This window comes from Physeter macrocephalus, chromosome 21 (genome assembly GCF_002837175.3).
Source record: "Physeter macrocephalus isolate SW-GA chromosome 21, ASM283717v5, whole genome shotgun sequence".
In the NCBI taxonomy this organism is placed as follows: Eukaryota; Metazoa; Chordata; class Mammalia; order Artiodactyla; family Physeteridae; genus Physeter; species Physeter macrocephalus.
Window position 1 is genome coordinate 99,983,742 of NC_041234.1, and position 22,278 is coordinate 100,006,019.

Sequence of the window (22,278 nt, forward strand, 5' to 3'; positions counted from 1 at the left end):
AAAACAATATGTTAAGTTGTAGCATATCTTTGAGTACCCTAAGCCATTTTCACCTATTGTACAGAACAAAACATATGGTGATACATTTTATAAAAGCTATTGCAACAGTGTTCCTAAATAAGCAGAGCAGCTGTTTCTATAATTGCAAAACAGCTCATTTTTACTAATTTGGGACATGAGTTCATAGATAGGCAACAGCTGCAGTTTTGTCAGCTGCATCCTCATGTTCCACACACCTCTGCTCAAGAAAATAGTAGAGGCTGCCTCCTTTTATTGCACTGTCTCCTCTCCTTTCCAATAAATATCCTGAAAGTCATTAGTAATGAAGTTTCACCAAGGGCTTTTTCATTCAAGAAAAAGTAGATGACAGACACCAGATCTCTAGAAGTCAGCACTAGAATTTTAACAGAGAAATCATGGTTTAGAAAACTTAAAGAGGAAGCAGAAAGGACTTCCTACCCGGCATAAGTTGCTACTTCCTTTCACATCTTGGAACCTTAAGTTGCTGCTCTTTGGCTTAATGGCTGAGATAATGCTTTTTTTTTTTCCCAGTAGAAAATGGTAAAAAAAAAAGTTCTATTGGTTGTTGCCTTCTTAGAAAAGGGAAAAGGGTTATTCATTTCCCCCCCCTTTCTTCATTCTCTTTTTTTGTTCCTATATATTTTCTCTTCCTTCTAGAAAATGAGTTTAGATGGAGAGTAACAGGGTGTTTATTCTGGCTCAGAGGATGCACATTTGTGTGATAACCACTCGCTCCCTGCAGTATAGCTGGCAGGATGTGATGTGCATACTAAGGAAGGTTGCATTAGACAAGTCTTAGCCAATCTAGATTTCCATTCTCAACCTTTTCTATCACTGAGTGAGTGGGCTTGCTTTGTAAAAAAAAAAAACTGGAGTATTGTACTGATACAAAAATGGCTCAGCGTTTTAATAACTGCATTTGTGGGTAAAGGGTGGTATTGAGAATGTATTTGCATCCAGTGAAAGCAGATCTGTCCTTTCCCTTTCAACCCAGGTATGTGTCACAGTAAGGCAGGTACTCTCTATAGCTCAAATGTGGCAATAGTTTTTTGCATGTAAAAAATCACTGACTGGGCTTCCCTGGTGGCGCAGTGGTTGAGAATCCGCCTGCCGATGCAGGGAACACGGGTTCGTGCCCCGGTCCGGGAAGATCCCACATGCCACGGAGTGGCTGGGCCCGTGAGCCATGGCCGCTGAGCCTGCGCTTCCGGAGCCTGGAGAGGCCACAGCAGAGGGAGGCCCGCGTACCACAAAAAAAAAAAAAAAAAAAAAAAAAAAAAAAAAAAAATCACTGACTTTTGCTTGCTGTTTCTATCTGCTGAATTTTTAAAAAATCAGTCTTTCAGATTTTCAGTAATCATCTCTCATAAAAAAAAAAAAAAAAAAAAAAAAAAAAAAAAAAAAAAATCACTGACTTTTGCTTGCTGTTTCTATCTGCTGAATTTTTAAAAAATCAGTCTTTCAGATTTTCAGTAATCATCTCTCATACAAAGTCTAACCCAGAAAACATCAATATTCCTTCAAGCCTCATGCATAGACAATACTGAAGAAGGTAGGGAAAAAAAATCCTCTGTTGCCCAAATCTTGGTGAAAACTTAATACGGATAAAACCTCCAATACTGGCATGTAAGTAGAAAAAGCCTCTACATTTGTCCCAACATTTATGTATAAATTTAAAAAAATAAGTTTATTTATTTATTTATTTTTGGCTGTGTTGAGCCTTCATTGCTGTGCTGTCTTTCTCTAGTCGTGGAGACCGGGGGCTACTCTTCATTGTGGTGAGCGGGCTTCTCATTGTGGTGGCTTCTCTTTGTTGTGGAACATGGGCTCTAGGTGTGGGCTTCAGTAGTTGTGGCACGTGGGCTCAGTAGTTGTGGCTCATGGGCTCTACAGTGCAGGCTCAGTAGCTGTGGCACAGGGGCTTAGTTGCTCTGCGGAATGTGGGATCTTCCCAGACCAGGGCTTGAACCCATGTCTTCTGCATTGGCAGGTGGATTCTTAACCATTGCATCATCAGGGGAGGCCCTCATGTATAGATTCTAGAAAATAATAACAATTTTTTTTTTTTTTTTTTTTTTTTTTTTGCGGTATGCGGGCCTCTCACTGTTGTGGCCTCTCCCGTTGCGGAGCACAGGCTCCGGACGCGCAGGCTCAGAAGCCATGGCTCATGGGCCCAGCTGCTCCGCGGCATGTGGGATCTTCCCGGACTGGGGCACGAACCCGTGTCCCCTGCATCGGCAGGCGGACTCTCAACCATTGCGCCACCAGGGAAGCCCTATAACAATCTTCATTTATGAAAAAGCTTAGTTTGCTGGTGCTATGCTCTGAATGATTGTGTTCCCCAAAAATTCATATGCTGAAGCCTAAGTTCCTAATATGCTTGTATTTGAAAGCAGGACATTTGGGAGGTAATTAAGTCATGAGGGTGGAGCCCTTGAGCATGGGATTAGTGCCCCCTTATAAGAGACTGAAAAGACCAGAGTTCTCCCCCTTCACCATGTAAGGATACAACAAGAAGATGGCCATATATGAACTAGGAAGCTGACTCTCAACAGACACTGAATCTGTGGGTGGCCTGAGGGTAGACTTCCCAGCCCCCAGAACTGTGAGAAATAAATGTTTCCATGGTATTTTTGTTAAAGCAACCCAAATGGACTAAGACAGCTGGCATATATCAAACTTAAAAAAGTAAAATTAATTAATAGCATATGGCTTAGAGGACAGCAAATAGCATAGCCCTGATATATTTTAGAAGGAATTTAAATGTTGTTAATATATCAAACTCAAAACAATGAATTATCAAGAAAAGTAAATACAAAGAATTAATTCCCATAGGTTATGCACACAGATGATGCATAGAATTATTTCATATATGCTTCAGTTACAATTGCATTTCTTTATCTCAGTAGATCTTTCTAATATTATTTCTCTTACTATTGTTCAAGGATTGTTACTTAAATTGCCATTCTACTCTGGATTGGGAGGCTAAAGCTGCTTTTTGACATCTCAGTTGTGCTATCTCCCAGAGACCAATTAAATTCATTAGTGAAGCTACACAGAAAATACATAATTAAACCAGAATCCCTTTTCAGTTTTTGCATTATCTCTACTATTATTAAACACCTGGTAACTGAGACTTCATCCATCACCAACAATACAGTTTAATTTCATTAACTTATATATTTTTGCACCCAGTTCCCATCATCCATCTTCCATCAGACTCATATAAATCAGGGTGTATAGAATACACATAACATGACATATCTTCAGTTTCTGGACTTTAATAATTTTGACATATTTTTAATGTTTTCAGTCTTTTATAATGGGCCCATTTATCAACTCTGATACATCATTAGACAGACAGACACTTACTGGGCATCAGACAGATTTACACCAGCAACATCAAATCAGAGAATTAGTCTCAATCTAACAACAGTAAACTCTAAATATTTACAGAGCCTCAGTACAGTACCTTCTTTCCAAAGTCAATCTTTAAACTTCAAAAGCTGAAAATGTCTCATAAGATAAAATATTTTCCATTGCAGCAGGGAAGACATATAGTAGCAATAATGAAGATAATGTGAGAGGAAATTCACAGTTTGAGCCTTACATGGATAAAATAAACACTTTCCCTCACTACACTTTGTCACTAGGCACATGTAACGAGTTGATGATTCACACATGCAACTGATAAAAACAGGGTTCTAACCTCTGCATCAATCCTTCCCTGAAGAAAATGATCATCATCTTTCAATGGCTAAAGGCTACACCCTAGTTTATTTGTTCTCATATTAAGATTACTTCACCAGTGCTCAAAAATATTTTTCAGTAAATAACCAGGAGATGGCATAAATGAGAACCTGATTTTTCTGTTGTTTTTCACCTTTAGAATAATATATCAGATTGAATTCTAGAAAACTGCTGCAGCTAATTTGTAGATTCTCTTGATGATAATTATATAATACACAGGCTAGTGGAATCAATATTTACAAAAACTGACCTATAGGAAGGTGAAAGGCCTACTTAATGATACCATAAACACTACTGAAAGTTATGTCTCTTTTTGGATTTTTCAAGACAGGGAAGTATTTAAAGCTGGGTTATTTCTGGGAGTTTTTAAAAGCCATGTTATCTGGGGAAAAAAACTTCAGTTAGTTAGAAAAAGTTTTAAAAATTCTGTTTTGTGCCACACTGTCATCAGCAGTTAGTAAACAGACTAACAATATAAGGTGTTAGAGAATGTTCAATTTCATTGTTTTACTGTAGCTCTCCAGCTTTCCCCACGCCACTTGTTGAAGAGACTGTCTTTTCTCCATTGTATATGCTCACCTCCTTTGTCATAGAGTAATTGACCATAAGCATGTAGGTTCATTTCTGGAGTCTCTATCCTGTTCCATTGAACTATGTGTCTGTTTTTCTGCCAGTACCATACTGCTTTGATTACTATATCTTTGTAGTATAGTCTGAAGTCAGGGAGCATGATTCCTCCAGCTCTGTTCTTCTTTCTCAAGATTGTTTTGGTTATTTGGGGTCTTTTGTGCTTTCATAGATTTTAAAATTATTTATTCTCGTTCTGTGAAAAATGCCATTGTTATTTTGATAGGGATAGCATAGAATCTCTAGATTGCCTTGGGTAGTATGGTCATGTTAACAACATTGATTCTTCCAATCCAAGAACACAGTATATCTTTCCATCTATTTGTGTCTTCTTCAATTTCTTTCATCAGTATCTTACAGTTCTCAAAGTACAGGTATTTTGCCTCCTTCAGTAAGTTTATTCCTAGGTATTTCATTCTATTTGATGTGACAGTAAATGGGACTGTTTCTGTAATTTCTCTTGCTGATACTTCATTGTTAGTGTATAGAAACGCAACAGATTTCTGTATATTAATTGTGTATCTGGAAACTTTACTGAATTCATTGATGAGGTCTAGTAGTTTTCTGGTGGTGTCTTTAGTATTTTCTATATATAGCTTTATATCATCTGCAAACAGTGACAGGAAGAAGTAATCTTCCTTTCCAATTTGGATTCCTTTTATTTCCTTTTCTAATCGTTTTGCTGTGGCTAGGAGTTCCAAAACTATGTTGAATAAAAGTGGCAAGAGTGGGCATTCTTGCCTTGTTCCTGATCTTAGAGGAAAAGCTTTCAGTTTTTCACCATTGAGTATGATGTTAGCTGCGGGTTTGTCATATATGGACTTTATTATATTGAGGTATATTTCCTCTATGCCCACTTTTGGGAGAGTTTTTCCCATAAATGGATGCTTAATTTTATCAAAAGCTTTTTATACATCGATTGAGATGATCATAAAGTTTTTATTCTTCAATTTGTTAATGTAATGTATTGCAGTGATTGATTCGTGGATATTGAAAAACTCCTTGCATCTGTGGAATAAATCCCACTTGATCATGGTGTATGAACATTTCAGTGTATTATTGGAATTGGTTTACTAGTATTTTGTTGCAGATTTTTGCATCCATGTTCATCAGTGATTTTGGCCTGTAATTTTCTTTTTGGGGATATCTTTGTCTGGTTTTGGTATGAGGGTAATGGTGGCCTCATGGAGTGAGATTGGAAGTGTTCCTTCCTCTGCAATATTTTGGAATAGTTTCAGAAGGATAGGTATTAACTCTTTTCTAAATATTTGATAGAATTCACCTGTGAAACCATCTGGTCCTGGACTTTTGTTTGTTGGGAGTTTTAAAATTACTAACTCAATTTTCTAACTGGTAATTGGTCTGCTCATATTTTCTATTTCTTCCTGATTCAGTGTTCAGAGATTATACCTTTCTAAGAATTTGTCCATTTTTCTAGGTTGTCCATTTTATTGGCATATAGTTGTTCACAGTAAAGGCAAACATAGAGTAAAGGTAGGAAATCATCCACACATAAAGTTAGTGGGGAGGTCAAAACACAAAAATAGTAAAATCATCTATATACACAATAAGTAGTTAAGAGACACAAAACACTTAGATGTAAAATACGATATTAAAAACAGTAATCATGAGAGGAAGAGAATACAAATACAGAGTTTTTAAGATGCAATTGAAATTAAGAGATTGACAACTTAAAACAATCATTTATATATATATATATATATAGCTATACAAAACCTCACGGTAACCACCAACCAAAAATCTATAATAGATACACACACAAAAAGAAAAAGCAATCCAAACACAACCCTAAAGATAGTCATCAAAACACAAGAGAAGAGAACAGTAGGGATAGGAAATAAAAAAGACCTACAAAAATAAATCCTAAACAGTTAACAAAATGGCAATAAGAACATACATATCGATAATTACCTTAAATGTAAATGGATTAAATGCTCTGACCAAAAGACACAGACTGGCTAAATGGATACAAAAACAAGATCTGTATATATGCTGTCTACAAGAGACCCACTTCAGATCTAGGGACACATACAGACTGCAAGTGAGGGGATGGAAGAAGGTATTCTATGCATATAGAAACCAAAAGAAAGCTGGAGTAGCAATTCTCATATCAGACAAAATAGACTTTAAAATAAAGACCGTTATAAGAGACAAAGAAGGACACTATATAATGATCAAGGGATCAATCCAAGAAGAAGATATTATTCTATGCATATAGAAACCAAAAGAAAGCTGGAGTAGCAATTCTCATATCAGACAAAATAGACTTTAAAATAAAGACCGTTATAAGAGACAAAGAAGGACACTATATAATGATCAAGGGATCAATCCAAGAAAAAGATATAACAATTGTAAATACATATGCACCCAACATAAGAGCACATCAACATATAAGGCAAATGCTAACAGCCAAAAAAGGGGAAATCGACAGTGACACAATAATAGTGGTGGACTTTAACACCCAGCACATCAATGGACAGATGATCCAGACAGAAAATCAGTAACGAAACACAGGCCTTATATAACACATTAGACAAGATGGACTTAATATTTATATAGAGCATTCCATCTGAAAGCAGCAGAATACATATTCTTTTCAAGTACACATGGAACATTCTCCAGTATAGATCACATGCTAGGCCACAAGGCAAACCTCGGTAAATTTAAGAAAATTAAAATCATATCAAGCATCTTTCCAACCACAACACTACGAAACTGGAAATAAACTACAAGAAAAAAACCGCAAAACCACAAACGTGGAGGCTAAACAATATGTTACTAAACAACCAATGGATCACTGAAGAAATCAAAGAGGAAATCAAAAAATACCTAGAGACAACAACAAAAAAAGAAAACACAATGATCCAACACCTATGGGATGCAGCAAAAGCAATTCTAAGAGGGAAGTTTCTAGCAAAACAAGCTTACCTCAGGAAACAAGAAAAAGCTCAAATAAACAACCTAAACTTACACCAAAAGGAACCAGAGAAAGAAGAACAAATAAAACCCAAAGTTAGTAGAAAGAAAGAAATCATAAAGATCAGAGCAGAGATAAATGAAATATAGACTAAAAAAAAACCACACACACACAATAGAAAAGATCAATGAAACTAAAAGCTGGTTATTTGAAAACATAAACAAAATTGATAAACCTTTAGCCACACTCAGCAAGAGAAAAAGGGAGAGGGTTCAAACTGATAAAATCAGAAATGAAAAAGGCGAAGTAACAATCAACACCACAGAAATACAAAAGATCATAAGAGGCTACTGAGGCTAACAATACAAAAAAACAAATAACAGTCTGTTGCAGATATTCATGCAACCTGTTATTCTTCCAATTCTATGACAGACATACTTTTTTTTTTTTTTTCAGTACGCGGGCCTCTCACTGTTGTGGCCTCTCCCGTTGCGGAGCACAGGCTCTGGACGCGCAGGCTCAGCGGCCATGGCTCACAGGTCTAGCTGCTCCAAGGCATGTGGGATCTTCCCTGACCGGGACACAAACCTGCATCCCCTGCATCGGCAGGCGGACTCTCAACCACTGCACCACCAGGGAAGCTCGACAGACATACTTTTGAGTGAAATATAAGTACCATTTGGCCACCAAAAAAAATATTTACAGTCAACTGTGCCAAAAGATGTTATACAGTCTGCCCTCTGTATCCACAGTTTCTGCATCTGCAGATTCAACTGATCATGGATTGAAAATATTTGAAAAAAAATTCCAGAAAATTTGAAAAACCAAATTTGTATTTGCTGTGCACTGGCAATTATTTGCATAGCATTTATATTGTACTTACAACTATTTACATAACATTTACATTGTCTTAGGCAATCTAGACAATGGTAATCTAGACAATTGTCTATAAGTAATCTAGAAGTGATTTAAAGTATATGGGAGGATGTGCATAGGTTACGTGCAAAAATTATGCCAATTTATATAAAGGACTTGAGCATGCACAGATTTTTCTGTCCACAGGGAAGGGGTCCTGGAACTAATTCCCTGAGGATACAGAGGGACAACTGTATATTAACACTGAAAATGGCTGACACTCACTATGCAAACATCCTCCTTAAGCTTTAACTCAGAGCCATGACTAAGTTTAAGACTTCTTTAAGGTAGGGTAACAACAGAATTAGGGTTTCATGAGCCCATGGATAAAAACTCTAATACTCTTCAACAGATTTAGGGGAGAAGCCATAAGTATCAACCAATTTTTAAAATAGAATTGAAGTGACTACTGCAAATTTCATAGCAACTTTTTAATTCAATGAAGATAGGAGAAATTTGTTCATTACAGCAAAAAAGGGTAAGTTTCACACATTTCCAATATGGAGTCATCATATATTTTCATAAGGATAAATGAAAACATATTCGAGCATTTTACTTTACTTAATTAGGATTTATATCCCACTTATCCCCCCAAAATCTTGAGGCTGTTCTATCATAATTTACAAAGGAATCAGCAATGATAAAAATATAACTGGAACCCTGTAAAAGAGGACATATAGGGAAGAAGAAAAAATGAGGAGATGTGTAGCTTTATTTAGTATTCATTTTTTTCAGAAAAGGAAAGTAAGAAAATTAATAGACAGTTTTTTTCTTGATTTAAAACCTATTTACTAAAATTGAGATATAATTCACTTAAAACATTGTATTAGTTTTAGGTGTACACCATAATAATTTGATATATGTATATATTTTGAAATGATTAACACAATAGTTGACATCCATGTATAGTTACCAACTATAGTATCCACATATAGTTACAAACATTTTGTTGTGATAAGAACTTATAAGATCTACTCTTAGCAACTTTCTGATATATAATATAGAATTGCTAACTATAGTCACCATGCTGTATATCAAATCTCCAGGACTTATTTACCTCATAACTGGAAGTTTGTACCTTTTGATAACCTTCACCCATTTGGTCCAGACCTCTTCCCCCACCTCTGGCAACCACCAATCTGTACACTGTATCCATGAGTTTAGGGTTTTTTATTGTTGTTTGTTTAGCTTCCACATCTAAATGAGATCATACAGTATTTACCTTTCTTTGTCTAATTTATTTCACTTAGCATAATGCCCTCAGAGTTCATTCATGCTGTCACAAATGTCAGGATTCACTTCTATTTTATGGATGAATAATATAGCTATATATCATACATTATTAATATTAATTTAAAGTATTAATTAATTAAAATTAATTAACATTATTAAATATATAGTATTTTGTTATATATTATATGTATGGAATATATATCTCTCACATTTTCTTTATCCATTCATCCATCAATGTAAACTTAGGTTATTTCCATGTCTTGGCAATTGCAAACAATGCTGCAATGAACATGGGAGTACCCGTATCTCTTCAACAGTGATTTCATTTCCTTCAGATAAACACTCAGAACTGTAATTAATGGACCATACTATAGTTCTCTTTTTAATTTTTGAGGAACCTTCAAACTGTTTTCCATAGTGGCTGTGCCAGTTGACGTTCCCACCAACAGTGAAAGAGGGTTCCCTTTTCTCCACACCCTCTCTAGCATTTATTGTTTGTAGATTTTTTGATGATGGCCATTCTGACCAGTGTGAGGTGATACCTCATTGTAGTTTTGATCTGTATTTCTCTAATAATTAGTGATGTTGATCATCTTTTCATGTACCTGTTGGCCATATGTATGTCTTCTTTGGAAAAATGTCTATTCACATCTTTTGCCCATTTTTTTAATTGGCTTGTTTGTTATTTTTGTATTGAGTTGTATGAGTTCTTTATATATTTTGCATATTAACCTCTTATCAGATATATGATTTGCAAATATTTTCTCCCATTTCATAGGTTGCCTTTTCATTTTGTTGTTTCCTTTGCAGCTTTTAGTTTGGTGTAATCCCAACTTCTTATTTTTGCTTTTGTTGCTTTTGCTTTTGGTGTCAAATCCAAAAAATCATTGTCAAGACTGATGTCAAGGAGCTTAAACCTTATGTCTTCTTCTAGAAATTTTATGATTTCAGGCCTTACGTTCTAGTCTAATGCATTTTGAGTTGATTATTGTGTATGGTATAACAGAGTGGTCCAGTTTCATTCTTTTGAATATGGCTGTACAGTTTTTCCAAAACCATTTATTGAAGAGACTATCATTTCCCCATTGTATATTCTTGGCTCCCTCATCATAAATTAATTTGCTGTATATGCATGGGTTTATCTCTGGGCTCTCTATCCTTTTCCACTGATCTATGTGTATATTTATGCAATCATCATAATGCATTGATTACTATAACTTTATATTATAGTTTGAAATCAGGAAGTGTGATGTCTCCATCTTTTTTCTTCTTTCTGAAGTTTGCTTTGGTTATCCAGGGTCTTTTTGGATCCATACAAATTTTAGAATTGTTTGTTCTATTTATGTCAAAGGTGTCACTGGAATTACGATAGGGATTGCATTTCATCTTTAAGTGCTTTGGGTAGTATGACCATTGTAACAGTACTAATTCTTCCAATCCACAAACACAGGATATTTTTCCTTTTTTGTTCTTCAATTTATTTCATCATTCCTTTTATTTTTCAGTGTATGGGTCATTAACTTCTCTGGTTAAATTTATTTCTAATTTTTTTATTCATTTTGATGCAATTGTAAATGGGGTATTTTTTTAAAAATTTCTTTTTGATAGTTCATTAATTAGTGTATAGAAATGCAAATGATTTTGGTGCATTGATTTTGTATCCTGGAAATTTACTGAGTTTGTTTATTGGTTCAACAGTTTTTTGGTGTATTCTTTAAGATTTTCTATATAAAATAAATAATCTGCTAATGGAGACAGTTTTACCTATTCCTCTCTAATTTGGATGCCTTTCATTTGTTTTTCTTGCCAAATTGCTCTGGCTGGGATTTCAAGTATGAGGTTGAATAGAAGTAGCAAGAGTGGTCATCCTTATCTTGTTTCTGATCTTAGAAGAAAAGATTTCAGCTTTTTACCGTTGAGAATAATGATAGCTTTGGGCTTGTCATAGATGGCCTTTATTTTGCTGATGCATGTTGCTGCTATACCCATTTCATTGAGAGTTTTTATAATGAATATATCTTGAATTCTGTCAAATGCTTTTTCTGCATCCATTGACATGATCATATGATTTTTATTCTTCATTTTATTAATGTGGTGTATCACATTGATTGATGTGGATGTTGAACCATCCTTGCATCCCTGAAATAAATCTCATTTTATCATGGTGTATGATCCTTTTAATGCATTGTTGAATTTAGTTTGCTAATATTTTGTTGGAGATTTTAGCATATACAATCATCTGGGATATTGGCCTGTAATTTTCTTTTCTTTTAGCATCCTTGTGTGGTTTATATTAGGGCAATGCTGGCCTCATAAAATGGCACCATTCCCTGAAGTGATAGCCAGTTACTTCGTGGCAGGTTGATTACATTGGACTGTTTCTGTTATGGAAAGGGCAGTATTTTATTGTTATGGAAAAGACACTTACTCTGAATACGGATATGCCCTCCCTGCACACAATGCTTCTGCCAAAACTACCATCCTTGGGCTTATAGAATGCCTTATCTACCCTCATGGTATTCCACATAGCACTACTTCTGATTGCCCTCCAAAATGTGGATCAGACTCACCCAATCATTTAAAGGCAGGAATAGAATAAAAATCTGACCTCCCTCAAATAAGACAGAATTCTGCCAACTGATGACCCTCATACTTAAACTGTAGTATCAACTCTCCCATGGGTCTCCAGCGTGCCAGCCCCACTCTGCACATTTTGGACTTGTCAGACTCCATAATCTTGTGAGACAAGTTCTTTCTTTCTTTCTTTCTTTTCTTTCTTTCTTCTTTCTTTCTTTCTTCTTTCTTTCTCTCTCTTTCTTCTTTCTTTCTTTCTCTCTCTCTCTTTCCTTCCTTCCTTCCTTCCTTTCTTTCTTTCTTTCTTCCTTCCTTTCTTCCTTTCTCTCTCTTTCTTCTCTTCTCCCTCCTTCCTTCCTTTCTTCCTTCCTTCCCTTTCTTTTCCTTTCTTTCTACTTGTTATTTTCCTATAATTTTAGAATTAAAGAAATGAGCATTCACATATACCTTTTCTCTAATATTGAAAACTTACAGAACCTTCATATAGTTATCAAAACAAGGAATCTCTCTGCTAGCCATTTGTCTTGCAGTGGGTGGCATAGCTGTGCTTCCCTCTTACAAAGTGTTGCCTTTGCAAAGGGCTGAGATGGTGGCATCATGCCTTTGCTGTAAGTGATACAAATTGCATCTGCCTACTCTAAGAGAAATAAAACAAGCTCTTTCCCTTGTGATGACTTAATCGTCTTTCTTGTCCTTCAAGGTTAGCCAAAGATGTGGTACAGGCATCAGGTACGTGTCAAGAATGACACCACCACCAGCAACAAAATTAAACATACATGTTCTACGATACACACACACACACACACACACACACACACACACACACATCCTATTGGTTCTGTTTCTTTGGAATGTCTTCATTAATACAGTACTAATTACCATCTAATATATGTTTCAATTTACTTATATATTTGATTTATGTTTTTGTGATCACTATAATACAAGCTCTGCAAGAGCAGTGATATTTTCTCTCTTTTTATACTAAGGTAGCCCAACTACTGATGTATAGCAAGAACAATTTGTGGCTCCATAAATACTGTTGAATATATTATTAAATGATTGAATGGGACATTAGCTTTAGTCACCTCAAATATTTGTTTTCTTATTACAAGGCAATCATATATTATACTATAATTTCAAAATATAAACCTAAAATGCCAGAAGTCAATATTCTAAAATATGATGAATTTAATTATACATTGTGGGAATAAAAGAATATAAGGTTCTTTTTCTTCTTCATACTGTTTTTAAAAACCAATTTCAAAAATATTGTTAATGTCTTTAGAAAAGATATATTTGAGAAATTTTACACAGGTATGTGGGTATGTACGCCCACACAATCACCATACACCCATGGAGTCAAAGGAAAATAGCCCAAATATGGACACATCCTGGCAAAATAAAATATTTCAAATATTTACAAAATAATTGTTTATGCACTGAGACCTGAAAAGCGAGTTGCTTCATACAAACAGAAAAACATAAGAATCAAGCTGTCCTCAGATTTATTCTTTGGCAACATTCTGTGCAAGACATAAAGAAAGAAATATTCCGAGAATCTGAGCAGATAAAATTTGGAACACAAGCAGTTCTACCAACCAAGCTGTTTTAATGAATGAAGTCAGCAGAAATCAAGCCTGACTCTGTAAGGAATTTGAAAATAAGCTATCTACTTATCTTGAAAATAAAAATTAATTAAAGACATAAATCTATTAACTGAGAGAGGAAAGAAAATAATGGAGAAGTTATAATATGGAAGAAGTTCTAGTGAGAATATAAATCAGATATAAGTAAATTTTTAAAATAATCATACATTTTGGTTACTAAAATGGATGCAAACAATTTGGGGGGTAATAGACAACAGTTTTATAACAACAAAAATTTTTATATTGGTTGTACTGTATATTCTATTTCTGCATGCCTTTGGTATCATCATGGTGATTCTGCTTTCAATCTATTGCCTAAGTGAAATTTAAATCTATTGCCTCACACAAATGTGCTCCTTTCTATTTTGTGGGCTAGAGTCTTCCAATTGTGACAAGATTTTGGAAGTTGTGGATCTTTTTTCCCATTGCCTTTGTTACAGGTGCATTACTTGAGGATTTAATTTGTTGGAAATCTGACCACCCTACCAATGAAGAGAGTTTTTCTATGAGGTTCAGAAGTTTTTATACAAGTTTAAGGATGAGGACAAGCCGTGGAGAACAAGGTGATCAGCCTTTCCTTTTGAAAACAACAATTCCTTAGGTCTGATTTTTACCTCTTCTCTAAAGGGACAGTATAGTTTAGTCCAAAATTACACAGTCCTGGAAAGAATTACCAGAATATTGTAACTGGTGTTTCATCGTTTTGCTTCTTAATTTGTATGCTTTTCTTGTTGTTGCTTCCATTTTTTCCTATGCAGTCTTCTGAGAAATACATGTTCAATATCCACATTATGTTTAAAAAAGACTACTGATTACTCAGTTTTCTCATTTCCAGGAAGATAGAATTATATTATCTGATTTCTAAAGTTTTTTGCAATTCTAAAATACTATGATGATTATAGTTTGACAGATATATTTTTCATTTACTATTCAATGTATTATATCATTATTTCTATAAGTCATCCAATCTTTCAGTTAATTCAGTTCACAGAAAGAAATGTGTGGAAAAGAGACACAGTTGACTGGATTTTTCAATTTTCACTTTTCAACAGGTTGTATTTATATCATGGTGACACAGTAAAAAGAAAGGTAAATAAATATAATTATGTTAGGTGAAATAGAACTGGTTATAGAAATTATATATAATATTATGTATATATATTACATATAATACAGAAATTATATCAATTATATAGTACAATATAGAAATTATAATATATAATACAGAATATAAATTATAATATATAATACAGAAATTATACATTATAGATAATATATAATGCATTATTTATATATACTTATTATATATAATATATATAACTCAGTCTTTTTTCTAACTTTGATAATATTATTAATGTAAAAGTAATATGTGCTAAGGGAAGAAAAATTTGAAAATACAGATAAGCAAAGGTAACAGAGTAAATGAAATAGGAAAAAATCTATTTTAATTCCAACATCCAGGGATAATCATTATTGTTTCATGGTGTATTTTCTCCAATCCTTCTCTCCCTTGTACTCCCCACCCCTGGCATACTATGCATGCAATTTTGTATCCTGGTCAATTTTCTCAATATTATATTATGATGTTTTTCATGTCAATAAAATTAGATGTTATCCTTGTATCTCTTCCATTAATAGTCTTTTGATTTGATGTACCAATAAATAACATCTTCTATTTTTGATATTTTAGTTTGTCCCAATTTTTTCAAGTGAACCAGCTGTAATGTATATTTTGAGAGAGCTGAAAAAATTATTCTGACATGCATCTCCTGGCTTTAAACCACTGCTTTAGTCCATATAGTATCTATTGAAGTAAAAAACATATAGATGTAGTTATAGAAATTATGTATGTGTTTCCTAAATCACTATTTATCCTAAGATACTTGACTGAATAGTAACTCTTTTTCATTCCAATTTGATATGCTCTATTTATCATATACTAAATAACTAACTTCTCTTTGTCCTTCTATAATTGCTGTTTTGTTCAATTAATCTGTATGCTCATACTTGCAGTAGTATCACACAATTTTTATTATAGCTTTATGCCAACTGATTTTACGTTGTGTAGGCAATTGCTATAATTGTTAGTGTACACATTGCAGCAGGAAAAATCAACCATGATAAACAATTCATACATATGATATGTGAGAGTCAAGATTGGTAATGTCCTGACAGACACACTGATAACTAGCAAACCCATTTACTTTAATTCATTTTGATGTGACATTTTTACTGATGGTCTTTGTACTGTTGTGTTACTTGGGCTGCTGCTCTCAATTAAGAATGACAAGCAAGAAGGGTCTCCCTAGATGTAGAAATGCAGTTCTCTGGAGATAACTCCGATGGTGAATTTAAACCCAGTGAGTCAAGAACATGGTTTTTTACTCACTAGTCAATCCAAGGGTAATTTGAGCAAGTAGAACTCTTTAAATATTTCCCTATGAGTATCTTTCCTGGTTTTGGAATGTAATAAATGTTAAGAATAATGTTTAGTTTGGTTGAAAAGTATGGCATTCAAAGACACTCAGAAGTATTGAACAAAAGGCATTATTTTTAACCTTGTCATTCTATCAGTAATAATAGAGCACAGGAAGATGACTAATAAAAACAGAGAAATAATATGATGATTCCATTACTCCACTAAGAAAAAGATATAATGATTAAATAATTGAATTTTTTGTTTGTTTCTTGTATGTGACCAAAAGATGCACAAGACTTAATAAGATGTGATCTTAACACCTTTATCCATAAGGACAAATCTGAACTATAATGTAACTTCAATTTTTTCACTAAAAAAAATCAGGTCCTGAGCCTAATTACAGCTTATATATTTGACTTTAAAATGCACTTTTTGTCCTTGGGCTCCAGCAAAAATGTGTTCAATGACAAAAGAGAGAGCAAAAGAAAGAATAATGAGGAAAAAAAAATCAGAGAAGTTATATTTGTCCTTGAAAAATTGGAGAAATGTAGGTAATGAGCTAGCTTTTACTGGACTAGATGATAGTGTATACACTTTTACATTGTTTTTCTTAAATATAAAATGGTCTGTCATAAACTATTTTAGGTTTGAGACCCTATCTCTAATGCTCCACTTCAGGTTGAAATATTTCTCAGTTCTTACTGCTTATTGGGGATTCAATAATAGGACAAATTTATTCAAAAAGAGTAAATTGATCAACGGTATCATTAGACAAAGTGTACAGTGGATAGAATTTAGACCAATTATACAAATTATGGGCTTGCTTTTTTGACAAAACAAAAACATTAAAACTATAATAAATTAAGGTAGCTAACCATGTCTGAACTCAGAAAGTCATACATTAATATTTCTCATTATACATAGCACAATTCAAAAAAATATTATTTTTAAAGATTGGCTTTGGACCCTTGTCTGAGGAACTTCAGTTGTTAAGTACCTCACTTTTGTTATAAGCCAGCTGTTTCGTGTCACTCTCAGCCTACCAATAGTGATACTATTGGCTAGGAATTTCTAATGTACTCACCTGGGCCCACAGATACTTTCCCAACCAAAGCCAGTGTTGTGGCTGGACAGGCCCTTGTGGTTCTTATTATGATTGCAAGATGTACATCAGCAAAAATCCATCAAGGAACTTTGGGGGAAAAAAAAGAGCTATTACTCACAGGTCCTGGAGGGTACGTGGCACACCCAAGGGCTACAAAGCTGGGGCTCTGCCCTTATCAGGGTCCAAAAGAGGGGTGCCTAAGGCCTCACAGGTTCACTCTTTATTGGAGAATTTAAAGCATAAGAGTGGGAATTAGAGCACGGGAAGGAAAAAGCAAGGTCACTCTGAGTAAACCTAGGTTACTCAGGGTTTTCTAAAGGGGAAACCTCATGTGTGGGGCAGCCTGGTTTTTTACTTAGCTGAGCTGTGTCATACAGCTGGCAATATGTTTATGCAAGATGGATGTCTTTGAAATGGATGTCTCGGCAATCAAAAGCTTAATATCGGACACTTACGTTACAATCAAAAAGCTTAATGTCAGGCAGTTACACTACAGCAGTTATGCCGATGAGGCAAGTCACCTTTGCAAAATAGGCATTAAAGACAAAGCAAAAGAAGGACATTGGTATTTTCAGGCCAGCTATTATTCTCCCCTCTATTCCAGAATTCCCATTACCACTGGAATTCTCTCTAAATCCAACTTTGATCATGTTCTCCACTGCTAGCTCTCTTCTGTTGGCTCTTGATTGCCTAGAGAATAAAATTCAAACTCATCCTGATAGCATGCAATGTATACACCAATATCATGAAATATTTTTATTACCTAATAGCTTATTTTGATGCATTTATATCATTTTCTAGCTGTTCTGTTTGTCCAAAATGTTCTTCTTCCTCTTTAGCCTTGATCGAATTCAAATTAGGGGCAGACAACACTTCTATTCATATGGCAAGGTTTATTCAACTCTTGATGCAGAATAAAACCCTTTGCTTATGCTACTGTAGTATTTTTTTTTTTACTTCTATGTTGAGTTCATCATAACCTAAACTCATTATAATTTGTCATAACTATGCCTGCCCTCACCACTAGATTGTGAGCACATTGGGAAATGGACCATATTGTATTCATCTTTGTAACTCTGTAAACAAATGTAGATTTGTGTACATAGAAGGACATTATGTTTATTAAGTAAACGGTAAAGTTTATAGTGCAATCAATTCTTATAATATGACAGATTATGGTGTGGGATAAAATAAGACAATCTTTTACTTAATCCAAGTGTCTTTATTACAAAAGAAATCTTGGTTGCCAAAGACCAAGGATTACAATTTCTAATATAACGTTGTAAGCATAAAGCATCTTATACAACATTCTTATAACACCAGGACATAGCACAGTGTTCAGAAGATGGTACAGGCATACCTTGTTTTAATGCACTTTGCTTTATCACTCTTCATAGACAGTGTTTTTTACATAATGAAGGTTTGTGGCAACCCTGCATCAAGCAAGTCTGTCGGCACCATTTTTCCAACGGCATTATTATTTTTTTCCTGAAGTATAGTTGATTTACAATGTTGTGTTAGTTTCAAGTGTATAGCAAAGTGATTCAGTTATACATATACCTATATCTAATCTTTTTCAGATTCTTTTCCCTTATAGATTATTAAAGAATATTGAGCAGAGTTCCCTGTGCTATACAGTAGGTCTTTGTTGGTTATCTATTTTATATATAGTAGTGTGTATATTTTAATCCCAAACTCCTAATTTATCCCTCCCCCCAACCATTCCCCCGCTGGTAACCATAAGTTCGTCAGAGATATTTCTGATGTCTTATTGACACTGACGAATTCTGAGTCATAATGCAAATCCTTTTATTTAAGAGAGCAAGAAGTAACCAGCAGCTTTCAGATTCACTACAGCAATTTTGGTAAAGACAGTGTAGGAAACAAGTGAAAATGTCACACTTTCCCTGCAGCTCTAACATATGTAACTTAGAGGGAGGGAAGGACTCTGGCTGACTGTGACAATTAGTCATGCCTGGTGAACCCAATATCAACACTTGTTGCCTCCTGTAATAAGGACAAACGACTCCTTTTACTCTTCTGCTTTCTAAGTCTCTTTCTGGTGCATCTCATTGGCAGAATCTAAATTATACCTAGAACCTTACTGGCAAAGATGTGAAAATTGTTCATTAGGGCAAATCGCGAGTCCTTGCATGACAATGTAGTGACAACTGTTTCACTTAAATTGGAAGAGCAGGATCCCAGCGAGGTGCTGAGCAGCCCCACCGCCGCAGCTGGCCTTGTTACCATCCCAGCCCAGGAGGAGCCGCAGCTGCCAGCCGCCGGCCCCAGTCACCATCACCGCAGCCATGAGCAGCGAGACCCAGCAGCCGCCCGCCGCCCCCGCCCTCAGCGCTGCAGACACCGAGCCGGGTCTGACGGGCAGCGGTGCAGGGAGCGGTGGCCCCAGCGGCCTCACGTTGGCGGTGCCTGCCGGCGGCGACAAAGAAGTCATCGCAACGAAGGTTTTGGGAACAGTAAAATGGTTCAACGTAAGAAACGGATATGGTTTCATCAAGAGGAATGACACCAAGGAAGATGTATTTGTACACCAGACTGCCATAAAGAAGAAGAACCCCAGGAAGTACCTTCGCAGCGTAGGAGACAGAGAGACTGTGGAGTTCGATGTTGTTGAAGGAGAAAAGGACGCGGAGACAGCAAATGTTACAGGCCCTTGTGGAGTTCCAGCGCAAGGCGGTACATGTGCACCAGACCGTAACCATTATAGACGCTCTCCACATCGCAGGGGTCTTCTACACAACCACCAGCAGAATTACCAGAATAGTGAGAGTGGGGAAAAGGATGAGGGATCGGAGAGTGCTCCCGAAGGCCAGGCCCTACCGCAGGCGAAGGTTCCCACCTTACTACATGCGGAGACCCTATGGGCGACGACCACTGTATTTCAACCCTCCTGTGCAGGTTGGAGGGTGCTGACAACCAGGGTGCAGGGGAACAAGGTAGACCAGTGAGACAGAATATGTATCGGGGTTATAGACCACGATTCCGCAGGGGCCCTCCTGGCCAAAGACAGCCCAGAGAGGACGGCAATGAAGAAGACAAGAAAAATCAAGGAGATGAGACCCAAGGTCAGCAGCCACCTCAACGTCTGTACCACCGCCGCAACTTCAATTACGGACGCAGATGCCCAGAAAACCCAAAACCACGAGATGGCAGAGACAAAAGCAGCCTATGCACCAGCTGAGAATACATCTGCTACGAGGCTGAGCAGGGCGGGGCTGAGTAAATGCCCACTTATCATCTCTACCATCATCCGGTTTAGTCATCCAACAAGAAGAAATGAATATGAATAAGAAATGAACAAAAGATTGAAGCCGAAGACCTTAAGTGCTTGCTTTTTGCCTGTTGACCAGATAACCAGAACTATCTGCGTTATCTATGCAGCATGGGGTTTTTATTATTTTTACCTAAAGACGTCTCTTTTTGGTAATGAAAAACATTTTTTTTAAAGCCTTGTTTTTCTCAATACACTTTTAAAGGTTTTTAAATTGCTTAATATCTAGTCAAGTTTGAGATTTTTAAGAACCTCATTTTTAATTTGTAATAAAAGTTTACAGCTTGATTTTTTTTCAAAAAAGTCAAACTGCAAGTACCTATTAATAAAGATCTTAAAAATTAAATTTAAAAAATTTAAAAAAACCAGCACGATGCAAAAGAAGTCTTAATAATGAAAACATAATTATGGAAGTTTAAGGTAATTAGGAGATAATATCAGGAAGTTAAAAATAAATACCATTTTCAACCTAGCACACACATACACGAATGTGTGTGTGTGTGTGTGTGTGTGTGTGTGTGTGTGTGTATCCTTCACACAAGAAATGGAGATACAAGAGCAATGACCTAAGGTTTTAGCAGCACTGTATCTTTTGTTTAAGGAGAGATCCATGAGTGGATATGAAGATTAGAAATAGTCTAGTGCTCAAGGTTTTACTGTCTAATGGGAAAGTCAATTCCTATTTAAATTGATAAATCTAGAAGATAATGAACATTCAACAAATCCAACTCTAACAGTAAAAGCATATACAGTAAGATCAATAGAATAAGAATAATATGAACATTTTAATCTGGAAAGACCATATTTTTGTTATTTTAAAATTTCTCTTAATATTTAAATACAATATGCATATACAATATACAATGTACAATATTTTATTGGTGCACAAATCATAAGTGTACAGTTAGATGAATTTTCTCAAGGTGAATATATGGATAACCATCATTCAGGCCAAGAAATATAATATTTTCAGCAGCACTGAAGCACAGTCACCCAAGAATGACCACTATCTTGACTTTAAGCATCACAAATTAGTTCTCCTTGGTTTTAAACTTTATATACATTTATATACATACAGTAGAATGACTAGATAAGCTTTAGTATATTCAAAGAATGGAAACTGCACAGCAATGAGAATGAACACACTAGGAAAGAAAGGGAAGTCCTGGGCTATTGAGTTTACATATAGTCAACTATATTAGCTATTGCCAAATGCTTTTCCAAAGTGAATCTAACAGTTTGTTCTCCTACCAGGAGTATGTAGGAAATCAGCTTGTTTTACATCATAACCAAAACTTGGTACTATCTGCTTTTAAAATTTTAACCGTTATTATGAGCATTTAATAGTTTCTCAATCTGATTTTAATTAACATTCCTCTGATGACTAATTGATGCTGACTACATGCTAATATGTTTATCGGAGATTTGGAATCATCTATATGGAAGGACGTGTTCAAGTCAGATTATCAGTCTTTTATTAAATTGATTTGAAGAAGTTCGTTATATATTTTGGAAGGAAATCCTTTATTGGATATATGTATCCAATAAAGGAGCAAACATTGATCTACTGTGTAATTCTCCATCATACCTGTTCTATCATTTTCTTCCCATATGTGCTACCAAATCTGAATTTCATGTCATCATCACATAGCTATTAAATAAATCCATACCCTCCCAATTTCCAGGGCTTTATTTTTTACTTCTCTGTTTATAGCATTATAATTTTAGTTCTAATAAAATCTCATTTTCATTATTGCA

At 35.3% G+C, this 22,278-nt stretch overlaps 1 pseudogene; it reads left to right on the forward strand.

The window, feature by feature from the left end:
* The first annotated feature begins 19,537 nt into the window (after positions 1-19,537).
* On the forward strand, positions 19,538-20,472 carry LOC102984719 (Y-box-binding protein 1-like; annotated as a pseudogene).
* Positions 20,473-22,278: the final 1,806 nt, after the last annotated feature.